General features: G+C 35.6%; 1 protein-coding gene across 1 annotated transcript in view; it reads right to left on the bottom strand.

Moving 5' to 3' along the window:
* Positions 1–358: 358 nt before the first annotated feature.
* Positions 359–20,190, bottom strand: part of LOC150097633 (protein Churchill-like) — a 67,963-nt gene continuing 48,131 nt past the window's right edge. Inside the window, exon 5 of the mRNA XM_090407430.1 lies at positions 359–1,111. The gene's annotated coding sequence lies outside the window, so the exon portion shown is untranslated. The remainder of the gene's footprint in view (positions 1,112–20,190) is intronic.

Genomic DNA, 20,190 nt, shown 5'->3' with positions numbered 1-20,190 from the left:
CTTACGAAAACCGACTGTCGAACCCACGCTATTTTCAGACATTAAAAATATTGTTAGGGATCAGGAGATGGCGGCATTTGTTAGCCGTCTCTTCACTGCGTGCGGCTTAATTAGTGATAGCCTTGGTCCAGCTATTTCTGATTGGCTACCAGTGGAAATTGAACTGCCCAATCAGTCTCGAAAAGTTAGATAGTACCTAAAACGGCCTCGCCTACTCCCTATGCAGGACTAAGAAGGCGTTAGCTGATTTTTTTTTTTTTTTTAAATCTACACTCAATATTTATATATCCCATCTACAAATCTGCAAAGTATAGCCACTGACTTTTGTAAAAAATATCACATCCAAATAAAAGAAAGCACAAAAATAATTTTATTATTGTCAATTTATATTATTTATTTTACAAATAACTTAATCAACCCTGTTCAAATCACCTACAGTTCCAAGTTCGAATCTAGATGCAAGTAGCCTTTTAAACTTGAAGAGATGACTTCTCAAATAAAAAATGGCAGGAATTTTTTTCTCTCGGAATTTTGGGATTCTTCGTACAGAAAACAGAAAAACGATCCAGGAAACACACACACACACACACACACACACACACACACACACACACACACACACACACACACACACACACACACACACACACACACACACACACTAAACCTTAGCTGCTTTGACGTAATTTCAAATGTGGAGACTCTGGTTCGTATTTTTATATATTTTTTTAAATAAGACAAACTGTGGAAGAAGAGCCGTTCACTTCTACGCGCTGCGCTACTGACGAAGGCTTTTCTTGAGATCGGTAGACTATAGCAGACGTTTGACGTCAGTCTACGATTACTGCGTAATCATAGAATGACGTCGATAATAATGGCTGAATCTTCAGCCATTACTATTACCATGCAGAAATGCTGAGGTGATAAGACACCACTTATTCAGCGAGATCTGACTTAAGTTTGTCTTATCTCAAGACACGTAAGAAACTGGAAGATTAAAACCCTTTTTAGACTTGCAGAGTTGTAGATAAAACATCCTTATGAACAATACATAAAGGCAGGAGAAAACTCCAAAATGGGGTCATCATTCATGGAAGCGAGTCAAGGTTAGCTAATAAAAAAAAAAAAAAATCAGACGTCATCTAGGAAACTGTAGGAACAGAAACAAATGAATTAAATATTTCATTATTTTGAATAAAATAAATAATCAGTGGTTAATTAATTAGATTTTTTTTTTAAATCATTGTACAGTTCTGCTAGAACTGAAGACTCATCAAGCGAGAAATTTCTATAATCAGATATTACAACAAATAATATTAAAAACAACACAAAACAAAATGAATATGATCTAATCGAATAGGTGAGCAATAATCATACAGAGTTATGAAAGAAACTGTGACAAAATAGCAACATTTTAATTATTATCCATAATTATCAGTTTATTTCTTGACTCAGTCATGAAACGTGCGGTAGTTACAAGTCCTTAAGGCCCATGATCTTTCTAGATTAGCTTTCGCAATAATAATTTTAGGATAAGATGGTTCATGAATATATATTTTTGGATATACTTTGCGTGTGTTCTGACCAATTTGCTTAGTTACGGGATGAAAAAGCCGTATTTCCTGGGAGGAAGAACCTTTCTCCTTCCGTATGACACCAGCTAACTCGCTCGCCTTTGGATCAGAAGCCCTGATGAAGTTCTTCGTGTCCTAGATTTAAACCAAGGTCGATCCAGCTAAAGAACTTAACTGAAATCGAGTGAACTACGCTGGTCACGAACTTCTAATTTTTCCGTGGGGAAAGCAATAGTCAATAATAAACTGTAATAACAGACCAGTTGTAAATGGCAATTCATCAATTATGACGGTATAAAAAATAATTTTTATAGTTAAAAATTAAAAAACATTACAGTTGTATAAAAAAACAACATGCACAGTGATGATTGGCAACATTAAAACTTTTAAGTGAATCCACACATGAACCACTTGAGTTGCAGTTCCTGCTTGCATCCAAGACTGTACTTTTCCAGAGGCGGGCGGAGCCCTAGGCACTTGAGTCCTTCGCTCCCCCCCCCCCCCCAACTCGAGCCTCGTGCACCTTTTCATAAGTACGGCCCTGCTTACATCTGTCAAGCAGTATATGTCAGACTAATGGAGAAGTTGTTAGTCGCTATTATGGTCTACAGAGCGGAAACCGAAATTTTTGAGACGTACTCTGATCTACAGGAACTCATATTAACATAAGTGAGCACCACCATCTATTCATTTGAGAAATAACACACTTCATTTGTTAAGTTACTGAAATATAGTTGATGTTCTGAGGACGTCGCAGTTATAAAACATGGTTGTTTGCAATTATAAGTACGAAATATATAAACAATCAGAAATATAAACAGGTGCCTTTTCACAGCATTTTTTTAAATTCATTAACTATGACATCTTCAATTTTATAGCAAATTTTTGGATATGTATTGTGTATACGAGGGTGGTTTGACCATAGATGGCTACACTGTCGGTAAGATTTTATTTTTTTCTAAGTTGGTACATCTGTCATAAGCATCCATGTGAAATTGCAAGTCATTCTAACAAATAGTTAGTTTTATACAGCTGTCTGAAGCAAAAGTGTTGTCTATGAAATGGATAAAATTGAGTGTCGTGCGGTTGTAAAATTCCTTATAAAAGAAGGTTTAGCAGCAAAAGAAATTCATTCGAAGTTGATAAAAGTTTATGGACACGTTTCTCCTTCGTTTTCGACAATTAAGAAATGAGCTGCCTTGTTTAAACGTGGCCGTACCAGCCTTGAAGATGATCCACTTGAAGGACGTCCAAAATGTGTAACAACACCAGAAATCACCGATCAAGTGCATGCTATGGTATTGGATGACCGGCGAGTCAAAGTGCGTGAAATTGCTGAGACTATAGGCATTTCAAATGAACGTGTAGGATATATATTGCATGAAGAATCACAAATGGAAAAAGCTTTGCACAAGATGGGTGCTGCGCTTGTTCACAGCAGATCAAAAATGCACTCGCATGAAAATCTCTGAACAGTGCTTGGAGCGTTTTAACAAGAATAAAACTGATTTTGTGCGTCGATGTATTACTATGGATTAGACTTTGATTCACCATTACACCCAGAATCCAAACAGTGGACAGAAGCCGGTTGTTCCGCGCCAAAGAAGACAAAGTCGGTTCCATTAGCAGGAAAGGTCATGGCATCAGTGTTGTGGGATGCTAAGGGCACGTTGTTTATTAATTTTCTTGAAAAGCGTAAAACAATAACCGGGGAATATTATTCCGATCTTTTAACCTGACTAGACGAAAAAATTCGTGAGAAAAGACCCGGTTTGCAGAAGAAAAAATCATCTTTCATCAGGACAATGCACCAGCCCACAAAAGTGTTTTGGGAATGGGAAAATTAAGGGTGCTGCACTATGAATTGTTGGAACATCCATCCTATTACCCAGATTTGGCTCCCTCTGACTTCTATCTCTTCCCAAAGCTAAAACTCTTCCTCGCTGGTCAGTGTTTGTCTTCGAATCAAGAGGTGATTGCAGCAGTAGAGGGGTATTTTGCAGATCTTACTGAGAACCACTACAGAGACGGGATAATGGCGTTGAAGAAGCACTGAAATAAATGTATTAGTCTTAAGGGAGATTATGTTGAAAAATAAATATAATTTTGAAATTATAAATAAATTTGTTTTTTCATTGTTAGGCCGAGAACTTTTCAGACCACCCTCGTACATAAAGAATATTCATCATCATTTTCCTATCTTGAATCAGGCCTCGGGGCCTGTTATGGTCTCATCCTATCTTTTATATTATCTTTCTTCCAACAGATCTCTTCCCCATGGGTTTGTATTCAATTTGTTTGGCGATTCTACTATTGTCCATTCTTCCAATCTGCTGTTTCCATTTCCATCTATAGTTGTGGATGATATTCTATTATTGGTTGTTCATTCATTTCTTCCATGATTTCTTTCTTTTATGATCTAACAACGTGTACCCTGCGGTTCTCATAAATCTCATTTCTGTTGCAGTTATTCCTCTCTCATCTCCTTTTTTATCGTCCATATCTCACTTCTATAAGTCAGCACAGGACGGGTCTTGCTGATGTTTTATAAGCTCTAATTTGAGTATTTTTTTTTACCTTCGAAGGCTTAAAAACTTGATGTATGATATTTAAAGCTCTATCGAAAGTTGTAATTTTCATTACTATGTCTATTTCTTCTCTGTAGGTTACGTGGTATCCAAGATATTTCAGAGTTGATTTGCTCAATAAATGTATTGTAGACAATAGTCTTTATTGGTTCTCTTCCCTTAAAGACAAGTACCTTTGTCTTCTCTTTTGAAATTTCCATATTTTTTTTTTTTTATCATTAGATTAAGATGATGGAAGAGTACTGGAGATCAGTTCCAGAGGTTGCAAATATAGCCTGATCATCTGGAAACGGTATTGTCTATATTAGTGCGTTTGTTAATTGGGTTATAACCATGTACTGAGTCTCCAATGTCTTACTATGGAATTCATATATAGATTGTAAAGAGAATGGGTGATAGGTTACAGCCCTGACTTACTTCTGTTTATAGGTTCCCAGTCATATATTCTTCCATTAACTTTTACTGCAATCATGTTGTCTCTATATGTATCATGGATCGCTTTAATTAGGTGATGAGGAACTCTACCATTTATTAATATTTCAAAAAGTTTATTGCGGTTAACTCTGTCAAATGCCTTAGAATAATCAATAAAATAAATATGGGTTTCCACATTGTATTCTTTGTTTTTCCAATAAAATGTTTAAGGTAAGCATCCATCTGCACAAGAGCAGACTCTCCTGAATCCATAGAATTGGGACAGTCTATTTTTCAGAATTTTACTATAGATTTTATATCCAGAGTTTAGGAGACTAATTCCTCTTATAATGTTCACAGTTATTAATATCACCCATCCTGTGTATAGGAATAACTATTGCCTTTTGGTGGTGGTTCACCATTCCATATTTTATTAGTTTAAGAAATCGAATTTTGAGGCTTGGGACTGCATATTTGATTAATTCAGTATTTAACCCATTTTCACCTAGTGTTTTATGGTTTTTACAACTTTGTAGAGTAGTTTCTAGCTCGTCTATTGATATAGGATCCAAGAGTGTCTCATTATCGAAGTTTATTGTTTCAAAATCTTTATTATGAGTTCCAAAGGTTTTTATAACTTAGCCAGATATTCTGATCGCTGGGTGAAAGACGTGCATTTTCTCTTAGATCTCTACCTTATGCTTAATTTTACCACTAAACACAACTAAAACAGATTACTCGGGAAATTTTTAGTAAAATATCCAAATACCAAGGTTCATTAAAATCTGTCCAGTACATGCAGGATTTATATTATATATATATATATGTTAAAGATACCAAGCTATTTTAAACCTGGTTTTTACTCCATTTCCCAAGTAAGCAAACAGACAAATAAGTCAAGTTTGCGCCTGCACGTAATGCAAGTTTAAGTGACCCGTAAAGTAGTACAAGGCCAAGGCAACTCGTTGGTAAAGTTGGAATAAGCTTTGATCACTATTCTTAATATTTACCCTTAATGCAAAGCCCATCTCCTTGAGATGTATGATGCTATGCATTAAAGGCAACTTTCTACATATATACACACGTATTTACTGACAGATGGATAAAACTCACCTCATGTTTCTAAAATGACTAAATGAATATGATTACAAAATTGAGCATCGTATTAAAATAGCAAAAAGTAACTGAGTATGTGAATATTTTCATTGGTACATCGTATTTTTATTAACAGATCTCATGACGTATTAGGGGAAAATATCTGGGATTTTTTGTTTATTTTTTAAACAAAAAACTTTTCGAAGCATCACTTCAAAATCCTTTTCTACTTTTAAAATACTTTACATCAATTTTCCAATTTTCATAAAAAAACGAATAAGATTGGGCTGCCACATAATTAAGGAACTTTTTTTTCAGCAATTCATCTTTGATAAAAGATGTTAATTATGCTTATTGTAAGAAACAAACATATGTAAAATCAATATAGATCGTGTAATTATATTTTTAAAATAGAACGAAAGCGTTTTATTTATAAGAACGTTGATCATGATGATGATCGCATCTGCGTTACAACAGTAGTGGCTACATGTAAATAATATTTGTTTTATTTACAGCAAACACCACCAACAAATTCTTTCCTATATCAGCTGCTGCTGTGGAAGCTATGGCCAAAGCAATCAAATCTCAACATCATGCTGCACCAGCGAATTGGAATGCTTGCGCTTCGGCTGTATTGATTGACATAGAGCATGCTGGACAAACAGGGAATTACCATATTTTGAATCGGAATGCATATCAGTATGTATTCATGGAATTCTTGGTATCGATACCTCTTCGCCCTTGCTACTGCTGATCAAAATAGTAGCTGCAGCTCTATGGTTGCTTAAGAATATATAATAATGAAAACTAATGGTTGTATCATAACGAAAATTAACGGTAATAAAAACTCAATATACTGTATAATCCAACAAAACAACAAATGTACAGTATTCGCTTTTTATCAGGAAAAATAGATTCAAATAGAATTTTTATCCTTTGATTATTATTATGTAGTTAATTTTTGTGTGTAATGTTTATATTTTTAAATCAAGAGTTTCTTAAATAAAAATAAATAAGTCCTATAATGACTATTCAGCAAAGTTTCCCAAAGGGAATAGGCGAGTGGTTTTAGTCCTAATTAAATTTTTGGAAGCTCAATGGGCAGCTGGTGTCTACCATCAACTATCACTAAAAGCTGAGCCCAAGCTTATCAATGATTCCAAGAGGCATCAGGAGAGAAAGAATACAGCTGACAATTGCTGCCATCTTGTTGTCCTAAACTCAAACAGATATATTATCTGAAACAGTGAGCTCTACGGACATTTTGTTGAGTTGTGAAATTAAAACTAATATGAATTTCTGGAAAGGAAACACTCTACACTTCCTGCCAAATATCGACAATAACTCTGGAAGATGATGAAATAAAGACGGCCCAGCAGTATAGAAGTAAACACCATTTCAACAGCCGGCCTGGTTGGCCGAGTGGATAGCGTATCCACTCTCTACCCAAAAAAGGCTGCGGTTCGAATCCCGCCGTGGGCATGGATGTTTGTGATTGTCTGTGAAAATAGTGGTGGCGGTGGTGTAGATGATGAAAGTAGTTGCGGCTAGCGGAGTGGTGGAGAGTCGTAGAGTAGATGCCCTCCCTCCAGATGAGTCTTTGGACTCCCTGGGGTTTGTTGTATAATAATAATCAGGGCCGGCTGGTGGCGTGTGCAATGTATACAGACGCCGCAGAAGAAAAGGCACCTAAAATATGTCAAAAAATATGAGATAACGAACAACGAATGGTACATATAATTATGAATTTACGTCGTCTTCCGTTCGGGCCCCTGCAGATCTTCCCGGAAACGAACAAATAAATTCTGACATTGTATCCTGGACCCGATTATATCACTATAATTTTTGATTAAAATGTACAAAAATATACCTAAAATAGTTCTTTATTTTTTGATGTATCATAAATCACCTTATGATTAATTATTTAAAAAAATTTTAAAGCCGTGTAAAAAAATTTTGTATAAGCAGGACTAATCCGTAGATAACATTATACTGCAAAGCGGTTTTCATTTATTTTTTCATTTCCTGTTCGTTTTATTCACACTTTATTCAAGAAAAACTTTTTTTGGAAAAGCGCCGAACATTAATCGCAAACACAAGAAAAAGACTAGGCGCGGCGCTGATAATAATATTACAAACACCCAGGACTTCTTTTGCAGCTGCAAATATGAATTCCAGGAAATCTTTATAATCACATATATTTTTCTCTATGGACTTATAAAGTAAAATGAATTACTTCTGCATCTGTACAAGTGATTCATAAGTCAATATGTGAACATCATTAGTCATTATTATACCCTTTGACTGTACAATAACGTTCTGTCATCACAACAATTTACTAAAAGTATTTTTGAAATCAGAATAAAAACCATTTAACGTCATAGAATGAAAGAAAAAAAGTCCTCTCTAGGTAGTGCCTCTTAGAGGAAGTCTGTACAGATTAAAAAGCTGCCTAATTCTTGAAGAATTAGGTAGTTTCTAATCTGTAATAATGTTAGGCCATATAAGAGAGGTTGGTTGGTCAACCTACAGTATCTTTCATGGGAAGAGAATTGGGAAACAAGGAACTTGTTCACATTGGATTTGAAGGCTACGCATTGTATTGTTTGGGAAAAACAGGGGAGGGGAGGGAAGGGTGTTCCACAATACAGCAGAATTGGAAATGGAAGAGAAACTTGTTCTAGGAGTATGGGCTTGACTGTGAATGGATATTGGGTGGTAGCTGCATGCGTTTCAATGGATTTGGTAGAGAGAGAGAGAGGGAATTACTGATAGTTCTGATGAACATTTACCATGGAAATATCATAGAAGATGCAAGCAGTAGATTATAGATGCTTGTGCGAGAGAGTGACTGTAGTTGATAAGAGATGAGTCGTTAATCAGTCTGACTGCTCTCTTCTGCACTGCGTTGAGTATTTTTAGGGAGCTCTTTGGAGCACCTCTCCAGATGTGCAAGCAGTACTTGATGGATCGGCAGATTGGTGATTTGTACAGAGTTAATAGTTAATTAGGGATAAAGGAATGCCTTGAACAAAAGAATCCTGAATTTTTGGATGCCGAGGAGAAATGGTTATGCGTTTATGCGAAGAGTCTTGGTGTCAAGGTAATCTCAAGACGACAGAAAGAGATCTCATCTTACCTAGAGATTTGAATGTTGTCAAAAGTAAGGCTAGGAAAATATGGTTCTTTTTTTTGAGGGAAATAAGGCAGAACTGTGACAAACTTTAAATATCTCAGATGCTGGTTAAATGAAGAATGCAACCCAGAAATGGAAATAAAAGTTAAAATTGAAATGACAAGAAAAAATTTTCTCCTGATGAAATCAACACTGTGCTATATTTATTTGTGCTATATATATATATTTTAGGAAGCAAAGGTTGGTTCATGAGATTTATGTCTCGAAGTAAGTGCAACAGTGTCAAATTATGTGGTGAGGTGGCAAGTGCAGATGTTGCAGCAGTGGCTGCTTTTCCTAAAGAATTTCAAGACTGTGTAGAACAAGGAAGTTATCCTCCTGATTTCATTTTTAATGTTGATGAGACCGGGCTCTACTGGAAAAAATTGCCATCACACACCTTCATTTCCTGTGAAGAACGTTCCACTCCAGGTTTTAAATCTGCAAATGTTTGCTTACATTTGGATAAAGGATTAAACTAAATTTATTATAGTCTAATCAAGTGGAAAAAAGCTTCCAACGTCTTTCTCTAAATCCAGAGTAATTTAATAATAAGGTGAGACACCTTTTGGCAACTCGTATAGGTAAAGATGACTTCTCCATTGCTTCCATCACCTCTGGGTCTGGCTCCCACTGATGAGACCTCAATAAAGGTCGAAACCGGTCTGGGTAGTGGCCCTTCCCTTAATGCATAGCATTATACATGTCTTGCAAGGAGATGTGCTTTGCATTATGGGAGATACTAAGAAAAGGAGTGATGAGAGCTTGGTCTACCTTTACCACGAGTTGCCTCAGGTGCAAACTTTGTTTATTTACACTTGGATAAAGGATTAAACTAAATTTATTATAATTAAACTACATATTTAGCTTCAATATTTAGCTACAAGCCATTTATAAAAGAAGAAATTATTTATGTGAGTTTGGTTAATTGTGGAACTTCACTGTTTAGAATATGTTATGACAAATACTAGAGGAAATGCATAATATCTAAAAAAAAAAAAAAAAATCAATCCTTTCATATTTTCACTAACACCCAGGCTGCTGTGGAATTTAAATCCACAGCATACTGGTTGAAAAGCAGAGATACCATCCACTTAGTCAACCATACGAGATAAATGCTTTATCAAACAGGAGAATACAATGCTAACTTTCATTATATTCTTCTAAGAAAACACTAATACTATATAGAGGAAATTTTAGAGAAAAAAAATTTAAAAAAATAAAAATAATAATAAAATAAATAAATAATAAAAACTTCCATTATAATTGTATTCATTTATGTGTTTATTGAAGTTTCAAATATAATGCCCATGATGGTGATTTGTCTAAATAAGGTTTAAAAATGAAGAGAAACTCCTTTTTGTAACAACCCTCCCCTTCGTCCCTCTGCAATGAAAAAAAAAAAATCTTTTATATTCATCAGGTACTGGGATGCGTTCCAAGAAATGAAAAACAAAAGATGATGCTCTCATCAATGTGAAAAGAGCATTGGACACTTAAATTGGATAAAAATATATAATTTCTGCAGTAAATAGTTTGCAGACTACATCATGAACTGGCAATGCCACCAGTGTTGATTTTAATACAGCATTCATTGTTATTAAATAGACAGTGAGAAATGGTTATTGTACCCTTGTGTACTAAGTGATAATAAGTTGTTTCAAATTCTGATTGTACACAGAATTCATCATCAGGATCATTCACTGAACAAATAACACTTTTGAATGCAAACCAACTTAACACTGAATTTACAGTCACTTTTCCCATTCTAAAGATTAACATAGTATCATCTTATCCACAAGTATGTTCATTTATTCAAAAATTGATGATTACACCTCTTTTTACTGTTTTACAGTCTACACCAGGACTGTCCAAAGTACTGCCTGCAGGCCACATGCGGCCCGAGGTGCGATTTTGTACAGCCCACCTGTGGGTTTTGATTTTCACAAGAGAAAAAATAAAATAATTTGAATCAAATGCATATTAGATATTTTAATTCTATCACTAATCAATAATCTTGATGTTTATAATTTTATTTGGTGTTTTTACATCACTATATACCCACGTGTTTTTCAAATATTAGATGTGTCAAATAAGTGTTCTTACAGTGTTTTTGTTCCAACGAGCATGCTCTGGGCCCTCATGGGGAACATGAGCGCGCGATTACTGTTGTTCGTTTGTTCAGTTTTCGAGGTTGTGTCGCTGCTGCTCACGAAATTACTAGATACGCATTGTGATGCGGCCCTCGGATAAATTTTTTTTTCTAATGCGGCCCTTGGATTACGTAAGATTGTGTAAACGGATGCTATTTATTGCTACCATTATCATTATTTTTATATATTATTTCGTTTCTTACTCTACTTCCTCTATCTTACTATTGTTTATCTGCCTTCTGTATTTACTAGCCGTATGCATATGAACACTGAAAAATTTATTGCTCAGACTGCGCCATCAGAAAACAAATATTCAGCATAAGACTCAAACTTCCAGTAGATTTCTCTCTCTCTTACTAGCGTAACTTCCTTCAACAAAGTTTACATAAACAGTTGTGGTTCTTAAGTAATAAAACTGCGCTTTTAATGCCTTAGTTGTTTCCTGCTCACAAGTAGGATTTATTTAGGAACAGTGCAGTTGTAAAATAAAGGATCAGGCAGCACTCTTTTAACAAATAATTAAAACATTTATTTACATTAATATTAATCAGTGGTGTAGCTAGAGCTTTTGAAAGTCTATTTCATAGTAATGTAGGTAATTCTTAATCTATTTTATTTAGAAAAACTCCTCTCACAACTAGCAACACTTACAGCAATTGTGAGGAAAATTTGCAGTAGTATTACGGTATTTGGAAATGAGTTCTCGAGACTGTATTTCAGAATTAACTGCAAAAGCTCAAGAAGGTTCAAAGTGCCACCCGGGGCAGACTGCCCCCCCCCTAGCTATGCCTCTGATATTAATATACATGAATCAAATGACAGGGAGATTGCTTTCTCTACCTATCTAATCTTTAGCATAAAATTAGAACCCTTTCACTTCAATACTAAATAATCTCTTTAACTCAAACACTTATTTGCTCTCTGCTTACAAATTCAACTTATTAAACTTCAAGTTTACTTGCAAAGAGGTTAGCTAACTCTCTGTTAAGTTATTTTTACAAATATTCTTATCGCCTTCTAACATGCCAATTGACTCTCTTATGGACACTTCTAATTACTATTAAACGAACTCTTAACAGTCCATATACAATATATCTCCTAGATTATAAGAGAAAATATACAAAACGATACAACTTACAGAGGCTCTGTATCACATATTCAGTCAAGAGTCTTTTACTAAAGTCTTTATGGCTTTTCTTTCATCTCAAGCTTAGGCTTCCTTCAGGAGTATCTTGCTTCAGTGGTATCATTCAGTGGTATGAGCTATTTGCACATACAAGAGGTTTCAGCATACAGGCAAATTCTCCTCTGGATCCTACTTCGGGAACTTCTGCTTTTAATTGCCGCCACTCCTGCTACTAATCGCCGATGACTGCAACTGCCGCTGACTGGCTCTTCTCGGTAACAGCGCTTCACCTATGCTCTTTAGGCACTTGGACCTCGGCTCTCCTCTTTGTAACTGGAGCCTTACTTTTCCTCGTTCTTTGCCGCCACTAATCTGATTCGAACTCAGCATATAGTCTCAGCTCGCTTCCGCTCTGGTTCCAACTGCCTTTAGTTCAGACTTCTGATGACTCTCTCTTGACGTCCGGAAGCCCCTCATGCTTGGCTCAGTCTCCTTTTATTCTCTGATCTCGGGACCTTGCACTAAGGGTAGTAAACCCCGAAGAATTCGGCATGACTCTTTCATCTTCCTTTAAGTTTGACCTGCTCTTTGTTCTCCTCCATGCATTCTTTTGATCGTATTTTGCCGGGCGCAGAACTTGTCTAAAACTAGCAGACCTCTTTGATATTTCTCGTCCTTTCGGGCTGCAGAAACTTCTCTAAACCTAGCGGCACTCATAGATACTAACTTTAAAGGTGTTAGCGCAGAGCTTGTAAGCACTTCTCTCATACACAAACCTAGTAAATAACTTTCCTGTGCTCTTACACATAATTATATACAAAGTTCCGATGGCAAAACATTGCCTTTGTTTTCGACGTTAAAACAGTAAATATATTCACTTCCCACAGGGTTAGCTACATTAATATTTAGAAAAATATACATAGAAACAAACAAGGTTATTTACAGTTCTCATGGGACTTGACCTATCTAAAAAATCGATGTAAAGCGTTTTGATATTTTTAAGCTACATCGAGTTTTTAAAGTTGGATATCCCTGGTCTACATTATCCAATGTCCAGAAATGTATTTTTTTAAATAAGTACCTTTTATTTATTCATTTTTCAGTCAATGGGATACATATATAATATAAATTTTGGGTGCATTTAAAAAAATTCATTGTTATACCCGCATTTTGTATGCATGTAAATAATTTTTATATTGTCAGATATATACTGTAATTAATACAAGGAATATACACAGTAATCATACTGTGTACAAAATTAAGGAAACAGCCAATTTTAAATAGCAATGCCAAGGAATATTTCAAGATATGAATCAAGAAAATGATGGATGCTGTTTGCAGCAACAATGAAAATCTAGCAGCACGGTATTCACACAGATTCAAAATGGTGAAGGAATCTGTCTCTTATTAGAGTAAACATAGTCACATAGCATGATGAGGTAGATACATCTTAAAATAATATGTAAAACTAATGAAAAAACTGACATAAAATTGAATTTCGACCATCTCATTCAGAGGGAAATACATTGTTTACAGTATGAAGGTGTATAGCACTATAAGATAGCACAGTATACTGAGCATATGATTATGCAACATGCTAAGGTTGCAGGCAACATGAAGAAAAGGAAATAATATCATTGAGTTTGAAAAGGATATGCTCATCAGCACTTAAGTCACAGGTGACTTCATATTCAAGAACACAGAGCCTCCATATCTGAAATGTAAACATTTCAGATATGGAGGCTCTGATGTGCAATACTAGGTCAGGTGCTTATAGTCCACAATGTATCTAATGTGTACAAGGTGTAACCCCAAACACCACCTCCACTGATGAAAATGTAATGGAACACAAAAAAAAAAGTGAATGTTTATGGTGAGGAAGGAGTGCAATGTTTCATATGAGTTAATCAATAGGTGATGATGCCACAACTGACAGTGCTCAAGGCCCACAAGACATCCTCTAAATATGTCATTAATGAAAACAGCTGAAGCAGTGTTGTTGAAAACATTCCAGCTGTATACCAGAAGAGTCGAAAAAAAGAACATTGTGCTGGTCAAGGTTCCTGCTGCACCAAGAAATGAATACCTATGCTTAAAGATACCAAGAAATTATTATTATTATTACATAACACCTCCAAGGAATCCAAAGACTCATCAAGGGAGGGCACCTACTCTACAACTCTCCGTCTCCACCACTCAATCCACCAACTACTACTACTACTACTTTCATCATCTACACCAACACTATCTATCAATGCCACTAGCGTTTTCACCAGTAGCAGCCCATGAAGCTTTAAGTGGGGGTGCTGCCTACACAAAATAATTTTAAAAAAATTCTGTGTAGGCAGCACCCCCACTTAAAGTTTCATGGGCCACCACTGGTTTTCACAGACAAGCACAAATATCCTTGCCCATGACGGGATTTAAACCCACAGCCTTTTTGGCAGGAGAGCAGATATGCTAACCACTCGGCCAACCAGGTGGGCAATTATATTATTTAAAAATTATATCTTGGTTTAATCCTTTATCCAAGTGTAAGCAAACAAGTTTAAAACAAGTGTAAGCAAACTGAAAATAGTTCAGGCACAAACTTGTTTGCTTACACTTGGATAAAGGATTAAACCAAGTATATTATTTTTTGGTATCTTTAATTTTTAGAATACATATGCATATTGTGCAAATAACATGATTATATATGTACATCCTCATAGTGTCTGCACTATATGTAAAATGTATCTCCCAGCATCAGTGTCTTACTCCATTCTACTGTGTGATGCCTTGCAGACATTTGGGCTAAAGATCACTGCCCTGCCCAACAGCATTAGACATCTAGTTGAATCAATGCTAAGGATACTGGTTGTTATCTATACAAAAGCTGATCCAGTATTAGATGGGGGAGCCATAATTCAACATTTGCAGCACAAATAATAAAAAGTTTCTTTTTTTAATTGACAAGAATGATATTGATGACAGCAGTAAGGAGTCAGATAGGAGATTATTACTACTGTATTGAAACTCCTACTAATTGCAGTAATTAGGATATATATTTTATTATTATTATTAAATCTGAAAGCACACCCCAACTCAACATCACCAGAGTTAAAGATCGGTACTATCAACATAAGAAGCCTGAATGGCAAAGAAATGGAACTAGCTGAAGAATTAGATGAGTACCAGATCCATATAATAAGGGTAACTGAAACAAAAAAGACAAAAACTGGTGAGATCTTTCTGAGCAATAAATACAAAATGTTATATTCAGAAAATGAAAATCAAGGAAAAGAAGGAGTAGCCATAGTATTCAACACTAAATGTGAAGCTAATCTTCTTGAATGGCAGGCAGTCTCAAGTACTATGATGTGGGCAAATATGAGAATGGGGAATTGGACAATGAGACTTATTTGTTCTTATGATCCCACAGAAGGTTCTACTAAGGTAGAAGTGGAGGAATTTTTTAAGGCTTTAGAAAAAGCAACTGACACAATGAAAAAGGAAAAGTTGGTCCTTGTTGGGGAACTAAATAACAGAGTAGGAAATGATTGTCAGCCATACAAAAATTAGTTGGAAAATTTGGAGAAAAGAGCAAAGCTAATAATAATGGCATATACCTGTTGGATTTCTGTTCAGGACATGGGCTGGTTATTACTAACACCATGTTCCAACATAAAAATGTGCACGAATTCACATGGAGAGAAGAGACAAGAAATAAGAAAAGTCTCATTGACTATGTTATTGTTGATAGTGATGTTTTCTCCCTCCTGCAGGACACCAGAGTGTACAGAGGATTTGAAATTAGAAGTGACCACTATATAGTCTTGAGCAGGATAAAATTGAATTTCATATTGAAAAGAATAACATGTAAGAAAGTTTTAAAGCGAATAAAAGTTGAGCAGCTCTCAGATGTGAACTGCAGACTAAAATACACAAAGATTATTGAAGAAAAAATAAAAGAGTTTGAGAACAGGAACCAAACCTTGGAGATTCAGTGGCAAGCCTTGAAGAAAACCCTGATTGATTGATTCAGCCAGAGAGGCATGTGGTGAGGTTGTCTGCAAGGATAGAAAAATCAGAACTCCATGGTGGACACAGGAAGTTAAAGAGGCAGTGAAGGAAAAGAAGAAAGAATATCAAAAGTTCCTGGCAAATAAGTCAGCTTTTGCTCTTAGAGAATACAGAGACAAAGGTAAGAAAGTAAAACACTGTGTAAAACTAGCTGATCAAAAGTCATGGGAGGACTTTGGGAAGAACATAGAAAATAAATATCAAGAAGGTGGTAAGATATTCTGGAGGTTGTTGAAGAAGCTTAGAAATGGAGTAAAGGGTGCTGTAAAAGGAGTTAGAGATGATAAAGGTGACATGAAAACAGGAGAAAAAGATATCCTTGAAGTATGGAGTAATTACTTCGAAAAATTGCTAAATGAAACACGCAGTAATAGCACAGCGGTAAAAAACACTCAACAAACATACAGTCAGGAATACATATCCATACTTGAAGTAGAAAAAGCCATCAAAGGCTTGAAATGTGAAAGGCAGCAGGAGTAGATGATATTCGACCAGAAATTCTGAAGTATGGTGGTATAAAAGTCTTATAGTGGCTGCACTGCATAGTTCAGAAAGTCTGGACAGAGGAACAAATTCTCAATGATTGGAGTAGAGCTCTAATACTACCCATATATAAAAAGGGAAATAAAACTGAATGTGAGAATTACAGAGGTATTTCCCTACTGAGTGTTCCTGGCAAGATCTATGCAAATATATTTGAGAAACGGTTGAGAAGAATTGTGGAAGAAAAGCTTGGTGAAGAACAAGCTGGATTCAGGCCAAATAGAGGCTGTCAGGACCAGATCTTCACTTTACGACAAATAGTTAAAAAAGCATGGGAATATAACAAAGATCTGTACTTAAGTTTTGTCGATCTGGAAAAGGCATATGACAACGTGCCAAGAGAGAAGCTATTCAATACGTTACAGTCATATGGTGTCAATAGGGAATTATATCAAGCAATACTTAGTCTTTATTTGTAAGTCAGCAGTTAGAATTGAAGGAAGTACAGGAAGATGGTTTAATGTTAAATCTGGTGTGACACAAGGATGTACATTATCCCCTCTGTTATTCATTATCTATATGGATCACATTATGAAGGAAAGTGGTATTAAACATGATATCAGAATTGGAGATGTTAATGTCAGCTCTTTGCTTTATGCGGACGATGTTATACTTCTAAATAAATCCACTACAAGTTTGCAAGATTCCCTGACTGAACTGAATAACTGTTGTAATAGATATGGTATGAAGGTCAGCATTAAAAAGACAAAGACAATGAAAATAGGAAGAATTGTTGAAAATGTCAACTGTGTTGTGAACGGGGAACCTGTGGAACAAGTAAAACATTTCAGCTACTTACGCATGATACGATTTTTACTGAAGATGGTAAATTAAATATGGAAATAAACAACAGAATCAACAAAGCTGGTATGGTAGTGTTACACCTGATATCTTGAGAATATAATATTCTCAGTTATCATGGTGTAACATGAAAAATAAATAACATAAAAAAAAAAAAACCCTGCATAAAAGGAATAATTTAATTAATAAAATATTCTTGCATCCAGCATAAATTGAGTAAAATGTAAAGGTCTATTGTTTAGTTAAGATAACAAAAGAAAAGAACGTATTAAGATGTATTATGGCTAAACAAGGAATTTGTATTAAATAAGTAGCTAACTAAGAATTAATATAGTAATGCGATTAAGAATGAAAGAGTTAAGTACATAAGTGGAAAAGAATGAATCATGGAATATGCTATGTGAGAGGCTACAGATTAAGCATTAAGTAGAATTCTGAGAAAGGTATTTGAAAGGGGTTAAGATAGAGGCTAACAAGAGAAATAACGGAATATCGCTTAGGGCCTATACCCGGATAGAAAATTCGTTACGAGTTGCCGATCAAAATGACGTATGGCGGCAAAATGCTACCCAATTGGTAGACAGACGGAAAACAAGTAGGAGGCGGGAAAAAGAAGTAAGAAAGGGCGCCATTAGGGGAGCAGCTATAAAAGGGTTGGTAACCCCCCCCTCGAGGAGAGAGTAGGCTTGTGGCTTTTGGGAGAAAACGTTTAGATAGTCAAGGAGGCTTTAGGCTTTTTTGCCTCTTGCCAGAGGAGAAGAAACGTTTGGATAGTCGTGGTGGTTTTAGTTTGGTTTTCTAGTGGATTTCACGGTGTTCCTGAGTGGAGAGATATGGCTTATATCCTCATGCCACAACAAGGAATCGAAGGTGAGCGGGAAAGCTATTCCCGTATTCCTATGTAGAAAGCGAAATATACCATAGAGTCATAGGAAGCCGTGAAGATATCGATGTCCTCCTTTCGGATAGTACAGCCGACCACGCAGATGTTTATATAGCCCTGAATTGCAAGAAGTGATAGCAAGCAAGTTCGCTCAGTAGAAGATAAAGACCCGTAAGTGAAGCTAAAGAAAGGTATTGTGAATTTTATCTTATGTTAACTGGAGGTTGTTTGTGATAGGTACCTTTGTCATAATACGGAACTGTTAAAGTGATTAGGGAGAAATTATAATAGGACCTTAGAATTTGATAGAGAGTGTTAAAAGTAAGCTAGCTAGTGTTGATGGTTTGTGAATAATTAATTGTCCTAAGAATCTTGAGTGCCTACTATATTGTAAAAGGAAAGTTAATGACATAGTTGTGTTAATGAAGTGAATGGTTTTGTAAATCTTCAGTTTGATTAGTGTGAATTGAGAATTAAGTAGCCTGAGGAATTTGAATGCCTAATGTAATGTGTAAAAAATCGGAATTGTCATAAGTATGCGTTAGAGTAGTAAATGAATTTTGTTAGTGTACTTGAAGTTGAATAATCTAATAGTGTGTAGTAATCTAATCTGTCCATGTTAAGTAATTTTATATTTTGAATTGTGGTGGTTGCATGATCGTAGTGATCTTTGTCGGATCATAGCCCAACTACTTGTATTAAGCTGATTTTAGTGTGTAAGTAATTTAGTTGAGTATTTTGAAGTGTACCATGTTTAGAGAAATAATAAACCTTTTGTTCAATGATAAAAAAAAGTTGTCTGATATTGCTAATCCAATGCACCGCTTAGAAATGTTCGAGCCTAATCACGCGGGGAATTATTGTTAAGAAACGGGAAGTCTAATGAATTGAGATAAGTGTCACGACTGCAATAGTTACACTTTCAGATATTTGAGTTCTTTTTCTCTGTTTATGTATAAAATATCCTACACTAAATATCCCAAAGGGCGCAGTTAAAATACAAATGCTAGGGATACTACGGGGAACAATAACTCAGATGTTAGTAGAAATTTTGGTGATGTCTAGAGAGTAGAAGTTAGAAGAAAATAGACGAAGGTAATTTGTAACATGAGAACTAAAAAAAAATAGTAAGTTAGAACAGAAGTCGTAGAATGGGACATAACAAATGGCACAGCTGACAGGATGTATTTTAGCTAATAAAATCTAAAATATAAGCTATTTACAATAAGTTGGTTTTGGTAGCAGATCAGACAACTAAGAGGTACAAATTAAGTTAAGTTTTGTTGAGAAATTTTGAGAATTGACTAGTGTAAATTGGATGCACGTATGACTGAACCCTCCAGTAGTTTAAATATGGACAACAGCGAATTTTTTAGGTATATTAATCCACAGCAAGTGTTCCCACAATTTTCGGGCGAGGAGACTGATGACGTTCTAATTTTTTTAGTTACATAGAAGAGCTTAGAAGAGTTGGAGGATGGACTGATTTTCCGTTGGTAGTCCTACTCAGAAGTAAACTGGTGGGAAAGGCTAAAGCTTTCCTGTATTCTTCCCCTATTCTTAAGGAAACCCTGGATTACTCCCGATTTAAGTCAGTCCTAATTTCTGAGTTCTCAAAACTAGGAAGCTTGGGACCTAAGTTATGGAAGCTCCAGAGGTGTTCTCAGGAAGAAAAGGAAAGTGTGGCTGAGTTCCATAACAGGTTACTGACGATAGCTAGTACCCTAAGTGTCAATAGTGAAGAAAATCCTCACTTGGACTGGGCCATTTCCCAAC

Source organism: Typopeltis vanoorti, chromosome 17 (genome assembly GCF_054136105.1).
Source record: "Typopeltis vanoorti isolate ZY-2024b chromosome 17, IOZ_Tvanoo_1.0, whole genome shotgun sequence".
Classification (NCBI taxonomy): Eukaryota; Metazoa; Arthropoda; class Arachnida; order Uropygi; family Thelyphonidae; genus Typopeltis; species Typopeltis vanoorti.
This window is presented reverse-complemented; position numbering and strand designations above follow the sequence as displayed.